This window comes from Aythya ferina (assembly GCF_964211825.1).
Source record: "Aythya ferina genome assembly, chromosome: 7".
NCBI classification, from domain to species: Eukaryota; Metazoa; Chordata; class Aves; order Anseriformes; family Anatidae; genus Aythya; species Aythya ferina.
In genome coordinates this window covers 15,038,036-15,050,148 of record NC_140302.1, presented here as the reverse complement: position 1 = coordinate 15,050,148, position 12,113 = coordinate 15,038,036, and the positions used below count along the sequence as shown (strand labels likewise).

At 36.7% G+C, this 12,113-nt stretch overlaps 1 protein-coding gene and 1 long non-coding RNA gene across 15 annotated transcripts in view; both read left to right on the top strand.

Annotated features, from left to right (window-relative positions):
* LOC311439619 (leucine-rich melanocyte differentiation-associated protein-like) overlaps positions 1-12,113 on the top strand; it is a 400,118-nt gene that overhangs the window by 118,713 nt on the left and 269,292 nt on the right. The gene's annotated exons all lie outside the window — the stretch shown is intronic.
* The window catches only part of LOC311439624, a 29,001-nt gene that overhangs the window by 904 nt on the left and 15,984 nt on the right, over positions 1-12,113 (top strand). The window lies entirely within an intron of this gene.

The window sequence follows — 12,113 nt, the reverse complement described above, 5'->3', positions numbered from 1 at the left end:
AACATGACTGTTGCCAGATCTGCTTCTATCCTTGTGACTGACTATCAGTGAACACCAGTCACCTGGCATGGAAGATACATCCTTGTAAATATCAGGGCTGGTTTAACAGGGATTTTCAGAGAGAAAGCTGTGTATATGCATCCCTGAATTCCTTATTCCAGTCCTGACCCTGCTCCTGCTGAATGCCAGGACACACATCTGTGGTCATATTTCAGGAAGAAGAATTTAGAACATATTTTAAATTACCTTGAAATCTCCACAGAGATGGGTGTTGGCAAAATAAACAAATCTTTTTTTCCCCTTTAGAAACAAGTTATTCTATATATGCGTGATGAAAGAAATGCTTGTGTATGGCAGTACAAGATACAGTAGTCAAAATAATGCAAACAAACACAGTCAACTGATTTATAATGAATTTGATTTAATACATCACCAGTTTGATAACATTCTAGCCACTGAGTAAGGAAGTATGTTCTTCAAAAGAGTGGAGCAAAGCTGCATGAGGAAAAATCTCAGTGACAGTGGTTTATGCATAGTACCATCTTCTTTGTGGATTATTATTCCATTGACCTAACTAGCTTTTTTTTTTTTTTTTTTTTTTTTTTTTTTTCAGGAAACTGATAATGAACTGCAGTAAAATTATTAGTGTTATTTTACATTATATTGAGGGGGAAAAAAAAGTTAAGATTTCCTTTGGCATGTCTGAGAAACTGGAAGCTTGAAACAGTATTAAAGCAAATAAATAATTTTATTCTGGTTGTCTATATACAACACTGTGTAGCCTTTTCTACAATTTTTATTTTCTGCAAAGTCATATGTTTTTAGCTGTGATTGTGGTCTGTGCCAAATGGTTCACCTTGTCTTGTGTAATGAGTATAAACAACTGGTCACTGCACTGACCAATGAAACTAATAAAGATATATGGCACTGTGCTTGCTTAGGGAGTCACATACACAGCCTTAAACTATATGTGACATTTATACCAAAGTAACATGGTTCCAAACTCTCTCACTCTCTGCTTACAAATTCTGAAGAAGAACAAACTATTTGACTGATGGTTTGCTAAATTTAATATGCTTAGCAAGTGAAATTATTGCCTACTCTAATGCTGTGTAATTATTAAGATACACTGCTTTTAAAAATACCAAGTGAATAATATTGATTTAGTGAACTGCTATTTAGAAAAATGCCAGCAAAGGAGGAATATTTTATTTTAGCTGCCTTAGAGCTGTAATGGGTCTGTACTGAGATATGCATGTGGAAATAAATTATGCACAAGGTAAACTATTTTGTTATACAGTACCCATAATATTAATTAAGCTGTAATTTTACCAACAAAGCTTTAATTTAACAAATAAACAGGAATCATCTGTACTGTTCTTTGATATATACAACTTTGGGGCTGTAATAAAACATCCAGGAGCACCTGCAATTAATTTTAAAGCAAATAGTGTGACTAGCAACTTTAAAGGGTAATTGTAATTTATAATTTATTTATTTGAGTTATAGTGGATATAATTACAGTTATAATGCATTATTATTTTCATACAAATGTTAGATCTATCTAGTTCACATTTAAAGTGGGCAGATTGGTGTAATAATAGCAGATATATTTTCTACCCTTAACAACAATGTGAAAAGTAATAGATACAGATGGACCATTGTTAGCTAGAGCAGTTCCGAAGACACTTTAGCTTACATTAAAATAGATGTGTGGATTTTCCCTTTATTAAGACACCCTTGTTGCATTCAGAAGTTCTGTGGATGCCACATTTATACAGTAAATCTGCTATACTATTGGTATGACTAGTTGATGTTTGTGGCAGGTTATCATGTTTTATGATTTTGCTAGGGATGTTAACAGTAGGTCATTGTGGCTGTCCTGGTTGCCATTTTTTAAACAAAATTTTCAAGACTATTACACTTTCCAAAATCCCTTTAAGATTTTTATTTTTATTTTTGTTTAGAGAAATAGAACTGAGAGAAATACCACTGCAGAGCAGAGGAAGCAATTATATGGGCCTGTTTTGTTTGTGGCTAACAGAATGCTGAAGTGGCAGATTTGCAAATTTGTAAGCGAGAAAAGCTTAGTGTTCATCTTTATCAGCCAAAGTGGTTTCTTGTTAGCTGAGCAGCAAGCTAGAAAGCGACCGATTTTGACAACATAATTTACATCTTTGTATAAAACTATTGCTGGCAGCCGAACTAATTTGTGCTGGATTAGGTTGTTTGTCTCTGCTGCTGACTAACCATGCAATCTATCAGGGACCGTTTTCAAATATCACTTTTCAACTGTGCCCTTGAGAGGAGGAATTGATCGGGAATATACAGAGCAAAATTACTCCAATAACTTCATAGGAAAAACAATTACCGAATCATACAGATGTGAATAATTCTGAAAAGCTGAAATAAATGTAATGAATTTAGCTCTGTGTCTGTCTTTAACGTACACGCCCAATTTATTAACATGAAACACATTTTTTTTTTTTTTCCCCTGTTACTTTGAACTTGAGGGGAGGTTTGCAGGGCACAGTTATTTACATTTACTTGCTTTCTGAAATACATGTTAGTGGGCTTCTGTTCTCTTTCCTTCTGCCACATTTTGCATTTCCTTCCTGCAGGACACATAGGAAATTCTCTATAGTGCAAATGCAGGATAAGTTTGCCAACTTTTCCAGCAAAATTCTTAGTTTGGCTTTGATACTGTAATAAAAAGAAAGGCTTTTTATTTCCAACATAAATCCATGCATATTTTATCATACATTGTACATGCAAACATCTCACTATGATAAAATTGGTGATGAAAAAAATTATTTTTACTATTATTATTATGAATGTGACAGTTTTTTCTTCCTCTCTTGTAAGATTATGGATGATAGAATAATATAAGGCAGGAAAAACTGGTTTTGCAACTGATAACCAATCCTTAGCTGTTTATAAGATGCTCTAGATTAGCTAGCAAACAAAAAACCATTAAGCACCTATTATTTTAAAGCAGTGGGTATATTTTTCATCACATTTCTCTGATGAATTTTCACTTGTGCATCCTGCTGGAGGTAATTAATTGCTTTCAGTTCAGAGGAGTAATAATGCAATAAATTATGCTGGTATTTCTTGTCAGGAAAGAATCATATTGCTGCTTCCTTACTAGAGCAGGACTAATAATAATCTAGCTGGAGTCACAGACTCCAAAAAGTGCTTGTACCATTAAAATTTATGTAAGGAATCAGAAGACTAACTACTCCCTAAAATTACGTTAAAAATAGGATTCTTCTTTGTAAAAATGGACTCTTGGGATGACAGCACAAGAAATGGAAGTCATGTTGTGTCTTCATGTATGTGCCTTTTTTTCCCCCTTTTGTCCTTGGGCATGTCCCTTTACCTGCCTGTTCTTCAGTTCCCTATCCGTGAAACAAGGATGACAGTACTAGCATTCACAGTGACCTTGAGGCTTTACTACATTAACATCTAAGTTGCTTGATAATGAAATAATAGGGAGTATAGGTAAACTTACCACTTTATGTTTATTGATGAGTGAATCTGCTAACATTGTTTTTCTGGATTGCAGTGCTGTAAAGAGAGCTATTTTAGTAACATTGTCATATCAAAATAGTTACTCAAAATGAAGCATTAAGTTGAATAGTACTGTTGTTTTAGGTTGTGCTTTGAAGAAGAATGTAGAAATGCATTAATGCCTAGAGAAAGGATAAACCAAATGATAGCTAATGCAGAGCTTCTGTACAGAATGACCAATGCTGTCTTCTCAGCAAATTGTTGCACATATCATAACTATACTAGATTTATTGTAGTCTCCAATATTGTATCTTCCTTACTACATTCATCCACACCAACTACACAAGTGTATATTCAAAATCCTTAATGGGTTTGCATAACCCATGGGCTAAAGTTGCGCCAGGGGAGTTTCAGGTTGGATGTTAGGAAGAACTTCTTTACCAAAAGGGTAGTTAGACATTGGAACGGGCTGCCCAGGTAGAGTCACCATCCCTGGAGGTCTTTAAAAGACATTTAGATGTAGAGCTTAGGGATATGGTTTAGTGGAGGGCTTGTTAGTGTTAGGTCAGAGGTTGGACTTGATGATCTAAGGTCTCTTCCAACCTAGAAATTCTGTGATTCTGTGTGATTCATCGAAGTCAGGATTCTCACGGTAACTAAGTCACTTGTTGGAATTTGCAGAATCACTTCTGCAGTTCACGAGTTGACAGAAAGAGAATAGATGGAAAGCCTAGAGATGGGTCTGTGTGGTTCTTCAAGCAACAGCTTTGAGCCTCTATGATACCCTACAGTGTAGTAGCACTTTTCTTATCAAACTTACTGCAATTCGGACAGTCCCCCATTCCTTTTGAGCTGTGCATGATGATGCATTGTTCTGCCAGGTTGTGTGCAGATAGCCTGCCTAGGAGTGTGTAGTCATGGTCTGAAATTGCAAAACACTTTACTGGTGAGGTAGGTTAGGCAGAGCTGCTATTTAGAGGGATATGAACAGGTTAGAGAAAGTAAACAAGATTAAGTTCAACAAAAGCAAATGCAGTCTTGTATCTATGGTGGAATAACCCATGCAGCAATATTGGCTGGGGTCTGATTGTCTCGGAAGCAGTCCTACAGAAATGAATCCCTGAGTCCTGGTGCCCAACAAGTTGAAAAAAGTGGTCTGACATTCAGGATGCCTTTAAGAAAACTTTCACCCATATTGTGGTTTCTGGTTTTGTATCCTGGGTTGACAGGTAACCTGTAGCATCGAGTGATGTGGCATCTCTCAGAAAGCAGCCTAGATGTGGCTGCTGGGACAGATGGCCATGTACAGATACAAGACCTATTCTGCTATTGCACGTACCTGTAAGGTCACTAAGCCAAGAAGTTACAAGTAATAAAACTTGCATACTTGTAAATTCAGCCTAGACTAATTCTTATAATTTCTTTTCAGATTTTCTAGATTAGTGGAAATCTACTCTGTGGCTTAGCCATAACTGTAGTCTTGACTTTATAACCATGGTTGCAAACACATATGTTTGCAACTAAGCACTCTATTTTTCTGTCTGTCTCTCTCAAAGAAAACTGGAAATAATAAAAGGTTGCATCACTGCATGCTTCTTTGTCGGAGTTGGAATCTGTGCAATGGGTATATCACCTGAGTCACTGTAGAATAGCATGTGTTACTTGTTATCTTTCATGTGGATAGGTGCAGGAAAAAGATTGAAAGGGGACACGCACCACCAGTTAATTCACAGATATTTGTTAATTGCAGACAAAAAGCTGGGAACTGTTCTGTCAGGATCTGGAATGAAGTTTGATGAAGTAGACATAGTGTAGCAGAAAAGTGTTGTGTTCTGTCTTTCTTTCTTTCTGTCTTTCTTTCTTTCTGTCTTTCTTTCTTTCTGTCTTTCTTTCTTTCTGTCTTTCTTTCTTTCTGTCTTTCTTTCTGTCTTTCTTTCTTTCTTTCTGTCTTTCTTTCTTTCTTTCTGTCTTTCTTTCTTTCTTTCTGTCTTTCTTTCTTTCTTTCTGTCTTTCTTTCTTTTTTTCCTTCCCTACCTTCACAACTGAGTTTTCTACTGTCTTGCACCTAACCATTCCTCAGTCCCACTTCCTGTATTAGTGAAAAGTCATCCTGGTTCTCACCTCTATGTCAGGTTAGTTTCTATTGCCTCTTGGCTTTACTTTCTGTTCTGGTTGTTGGTTTACCAATGAATGATGTCTTGATTTCTTTACTTAATTCTGTTCTCATTCCTGGTTCCTCAAGCTTCCTGAAAGGTCTGAGCAGGGGGAGCAAAGATCTTGTCAGAGAGGACAGACTTTGGAAAGTTAATTGTGAAGGTTTTTCAGGTTTCAAGAGAGTATGGGTGACTTAGTTTTCTATGATTTCTTCTAGCAGTTTTGATTTGATGAGACTTCAACATGGATTGTAAGCATGCTAAACAGCTGAAGATTAGTGGTTTTCAAAAATACTGGCAAATATTGATGTAACCCAATGTCTTTATTTAAAATGACTAATGCAAATTTTATGAGTTCAAAAGCAATGACTTAAACTCTGACAGATTTGAGAGGCTGATAGGCCATCACCCTTTCTGAGCTGTCCGCCTTCCAGGAATGGTGTTTTCTCTTTTTCAGACTTAGGACAGCATCTGGGGCCTTGGCATCCGATTGTTTGAAAAAGCGTGTTATTTCAATTTTAGCTAATACAACTAAGCTGGTTACTCTTTTATACTATTATGAGTGGGTGCAAGCATCACAGTTCTTAAATTGGGAGATACAAAATGGATGACAACATAGTGTTTTTTTGGTGTTTAAGGTATCTGGCATGTTAGAACCACCACAACAGGCATTGTGAGAGAAGACTGATCTAAAAAATCTTTTCCATAATCTCAGTGCCAGGTTATTTTTGGATAGTAAATTGCTAATTTTTGACTTTGTGCATCTGTCTTTTTCCTTCCTCTTCAGTTCTGCCAGGAGTGTTTGGATTGGAGGGAATGGAGGGAGAGGGCAGGAGGCTGTGGAATTCATTTGGGAGTGGAGGAGAATGCTTTTTTTTTTTTTTGTTCTTGCTCAGTGAGTGTGTGTGTGTGTATATATGTATATATATATATATATTTTTTTTTTTTTTAAAGGGGAGGGGGGGAGGAGGAGAAGGGAGGAAAAAAAAAGAAAGACTTAGCTTCTAAGCAACCTAGACCAGAAGTATTGAGATATAATTGGCAAATTTCTTATATGGCTCTGCCATATATGGAATAGTCTTAGTTTTGACCAAAGTGTACTCTGATTTGTTACAGTTTGCAGCTTTTTTTTTTTTTTTTTTTTTTTTTTTTTTTTTTCCAATAATTCCTAGAGTAATTATTCAGCATATCTGGTAGTGATAGTCTTATAATGAAACCTGAGTGATAGGGAGAGATCTGGCATTTCATTGTCCATTTTGACCCAAGCAGGGTTTCAGCTTGACCTTCTAGGTTAGAGATGCTTTTGTCCTAAAACACTCTTTCACTTGTGTTGGATCTACTGTTGTGTGCAGAAGTGATAGCTGGTTGAATGGGATTCTTAGGAGTTGAGAGGCACAGCTCCGGGGTCTTTTGAGGTCTTTTGTTTGCTTGTCTTTTTTTTTTTTTTCCTGCTCCCCCCCCCCCCTTTTTTTTTTTTTTTTTTTTTTTTAATGGAAGTTATTCTTCAGTGCCAGTGATGCTTGTATTTATGCAGCTACTATCCTATTTGATTGTAGACTGGGTGGGGCATTATGAAAAAATCAAAACTCTACGTACTCTACGCTGTTGCGTGCTCCCTCTGCCATCCTTCCATAAAAAATTCAGCTCTTGTTTTTCCCTCCAAGACTATTATGCACTGGTTTTATTTTAACAGTAGGAACTTGGGCAAGATGAAAGCCTTCAGAATTGAAACCATCAGTTCTCAACCCATGTGGAGAATACCACATTTCTTATGCCAGCTTTCTGTGAGAAAATCTTGGAGGGAAGTACATCAAGAGAAAAACATTGCCTTTTTCTTTTTTTTTTTTTTTTTCCTGCAATGAAGGTGGGAGAAGTAAACAGTTGCAGTAAGATTTTGACATTGAGTATCAGTAATTTACTGAAAATGCGCATTCATGCAATGTTTTCCTTGGCTTTTTTATTTTGGACTACGAATGGAAAAAACACTTTGAAGTGGAACACAGTTTTGAGGAAGACTTTTCCCATACTTGCTGAGATTTTTTTTCCCCCTACCAACCCAGATTTTTATATAAATGCTTGAGTGAAAACCCTTCCGTGCTTCTGCTGCACTGCTTCTGTACACTGTACTGAGTTAGGTTCAGTGAAAAGGATAGGGCACCAAAACTTTACTCTTACTGCAAAACAAGTCTTCAAATATAATGCTGTTCTTCTAAATTTATTTTTTTTCTCCTTTTTTGTTCTTGTTTCCTGATTTCCTCCTCAAATTATGGTTGTCTATGTGCTTCCTTATGACTGATGAGAGTGATGTGCAATTTACTTGGCTAATGGGTCTGCTGTCAGAATAGTCAATGTGGTTTGTTCTCCACTGTTAGAGAAGGACTTTAGTTGCTAGCTCTTCTGTTAAGCATCATCCCCCTGCCCCAGACACTGAAAAACTCCTGTTAGCAGGTTGAGACCTGAGGTTCTAAGTCAATTTATGTTGTCCTTGTACATTGAGCTGATCTGGCCTGTTTACCCTGCCTCTTTTCACAGTTTGTGGTAATGGTTAATACAGTGCTGAGCAGAAGACTGTGGTGCGTATTATCAACCTTCCTGGTGACAAAACTGTTCCCTCCTCTTGAGCTGCTACATGACATTAGAGAGCTGAGGGCAATAGACTTAGAGTGTTTGTCACAAAGGTGCAATCACTTGACTGTCAGTTATAGAATTGATGGGATTTTTAAAGGCAGCTAAGATTTTGCCCAGCTGTTCCAGTTCTTTATATGGTGCAAAACTTTCCCCTTTCATTACCTCCAAATTAAACAGCTGTTAATAATTTGAAGTTCTGAGATAATTATAACCCTACTTCCAGAGTGCATCAGGAGATGTGAATTCTGAAAAACTTGTTTTTTCCTTTCCATACCAGTGATAAAGACAGCAAATATTTATACTAGTCTTTTTGGGTGCTCTGGCAGATGTAAGAGTGCCTTTAGGAAATGTCTTGGTCAGAAGGTCTAATCTAAACCAAATCATTTTGAAAAACCAGATCTATGTCGAGTAAAATACTCCAGTGACGTACTGTAAAAAATGGATGTTGTCTAGACTGCCTTGTATGCTCAAAGGGGCACTGCTAGGTTGCTTCCTCTTCCTCCTGTCTGTAGTGCACTCTTCACCTGATAACTGATCCAGGATATCAGGCAGTTTGACTAGTGTTTGGCAGGCTTATCCCACTGCAGTGTTGTTAAACAGGGAAAAAAGTTATTTGACCAGTTATTTTGGATTTTGAGTGCACTCTGGGCATACAGTTCAGACCTTTATTCAGTTTCTAAAATAAATGTTTTGAGGTAGGGTGGAAAAGTGATTTGTCATAGAACAGTGTATTCTCTTTTTGTAATACAGACGGTGCAAAAAAGAGTTGCCTTTTTTTTTTTTTTTCCAAGTAGATTTGCGAGTAAGTGATTTGGCCAAGTACAAAATTCTGTGACATGTCAACTACAATGGGTTCTTCTGTGAAGAGTGCTAACTCACCTGTCCTCAGCTCATAGGTTTACATTTTCTCCCAGCTATTAGCTAGGCATCTCTCTGATCATGAAATGGGTCAGGAAAGAATGGGAAGGCCAGACTTCAATTGTACCTTTATTTTTGACAGAACATGTTTGCCTTCACTTTATTGATTGATAGCCAGATAATTTAGCAAACCTGTTTTCAGTTGCCTAGGTATTGAGTTAGTTAATGCAGTGCTAAGAGTCTTAAATGTTGCACTTGTTTTGCCATTTTCTTACAATTCTGACCTTTTTGTTTGTATGCATTGTTGCTTTTTAATTTCTAGTAAATAGTTTGAATAATGACATCTGAGTTACCTTATTCTGTAGTAGCAGTCTGATGCCTTTCTGACCCAGTCCTTTAGCCTCATGAAAAGGTTACTTCATCCTTTAAAGCCTGCTTTGCCACAGTGAGCAAAAGACCCTTTTTATCCAGCAAATAAATCTACTCCGTGGCTGCTCAGTTTGAGATCTAGGCTGAGCACTGTCCCTGGAGTATGAAGCAAACTGAATGTAGAAACCTTCCCGGTTGCCAAAGCTTTCGTTTTGTGAACATGATAAAATTAGACATTGTTTTAAGTGAGAAGTCTGTCACTTCCCTTCCTCTCCTTCAGTTTTACTCAATTCTATATTAAACTTCAAGCCTAATGCAGTGTTGTGAAAGTCAGGCAGGTGTTCTGTTAGCAAAGCTATGAGACGCTTGACATCTGAAGGAAAAATCTAGGTAAAGATCCAGTAATCATTTTGAAAATGTCATAGCTTGATGGATATTCGCAGCAAATAGGCAAAACCCAGGCGTTTTTCATTCTCTTCTACCCTGCAGACTGCACAGAACTGGTGAGATCCTGAGCTGCCAGGATCCCTGATAAGCTCTAGTGTGGATCACAGGATCACAGGATCACACAGGATCACAGAATGGCTGAGGTTGGAAGGGACCTCTGGAGGTCATCTGGTCCAACCCCCCCTGCTCAAGCAGGGTCACCTAGAGCCGGATGCCCAGGACCATGTCCCAGAGGGCTTTTGAACACCTCCACAAATGGAGGTTCCACACCCAAAAGAGTCCCGATCATGTCAAACATTTAACTTTCACCTGAAACAAATCAAAATGATAAAAACTAGAATCTCTGAGCAATCAGATCTAATATGCAGATACCATCAACCGGGGTGGGGGGAAGCCCTGATCTCTTTTTTCCCAATACTTGTTAAGATCCATTTTTTGTAAGTTGCCTACAGACATACAAAATTAATTCAAATATCTCCTACACCAAAGAGGATCTCATTTGACTTTGTACTACCCATAAAAATATATGCTTGAAAATCTGGTTCACAAAATATTTCATTTGTTTACTAAAATGAAATATATAAACTGTCAAAATACGTATATAAACTCAATTTCAGAATTTGTAAAGATCACAATTTAGCTACAAAATATACCAACCATCTACCTGTTTTCAATAGAGTATTTTCTTACAAAGATACCATTACTTTGCAAAATATCGCTTACCTTACAAAATTAGTCTGGAAATTTTGCACTACTTTCAGCATACAAACCACATATTAGAACCCCATTAAACCCTTTGGTATATATCTTCAATTTTTTTCTTTTATCGATAAAGTGAAGAACGATGCTTCTCACTGGCAAAATGGCAGCCACACATAATACTTTAGCCATGGTGTGCTTCTTACTCCTGTGTCTTTTTACTTACTTCAACAGCCACCTTTACTTTGTCCTGTGATGACAACTCCTCAGAGGTGCTCTTCTTCTGTGATGCTGCTAGGGGTGGCTAGGACCTGATCGCACTTGGGCGGCGTTGTTAGCCAAGAGTTTGGCATTGCTAGTCAGCTCAGTCTCAACTGACCTTACTATGGGTTCCTCAATTTGATGGACTGTCACCTCCAATGGCATCAGGAGCCCTTTGCCAGCATGGTTGTTACTAATTCTCTGCTAGCAAGTATATCAAAACCTTACTCTGACAAAGAGGGTTCTCTAATGTTGTTGTTTATGCAGACAAATAGTTAAAATTTCACATTCTAAAGATTAAATACTGTAATCACATAATTAGAAAAAATCTTACATGATTCAACATAGCATTTTTCTATTTATATAAGTGACAACTAATGGTTTCTTTTTTTCTGCTAGCTTTAGGAAAGATTCTTCAACTTTATAATTTTAAAACATTTTCTCCTACACATGTCATTGTTCTTTTTAATAGGATCTGCCAGAACAACTCTGAGCAAAAGCTCTGCATTTTCACATTATTATCTCATTGTCTATCCCTAGTGTTATAGCCTTACTGTGACTTCCTAACTAATCAGCTATTTCAACTTTCATTCCATAAGCTTTATGTCTGAGTGTAATTAAATGAGCATTAAGTCCTTTTTTTACTAGCAAAGCCTGAAAGTTCTGATATTACAGTAATAAGTGTGAAGTGAATTTTGAATGGCATTTATATCCTTTCATGGGCTCTAAATGTTTGATTTGCATAACTAGTTAAAATGATATCAGAGCAGCATATTGATTTAATTCCATCTCAGAAAACTGTTAATTAATAATGATAATAAATGTGTCAGTCCTTTATTATCTGCTTTGAATTGGTGATGATGTCTATATTAATACTACTTCAGTAATAGACCTCTGCTGGCTATTGTTGGCAAAGCTTTGACGACTTGAATAACTAGCAATCAGAATTTATAAAATTTATTACAGATCAGATTTTAAAAGAATAGTCATTTTATCACACGTGTAATTTTATTAGCACCTACTACTTAACATTTTATTTAAATAAATCAATAAGAACAGAAACTGGCAAGGCTTTTGAACAAAGAAGAGGTTTTAATTTCTTAAACTGTTTTTTTGTCCTTGCAAGTTAAAATTTAATGAGTGAGCATTCCCTTCATGTAAAGTAGATAACTGGACTAACTCTGT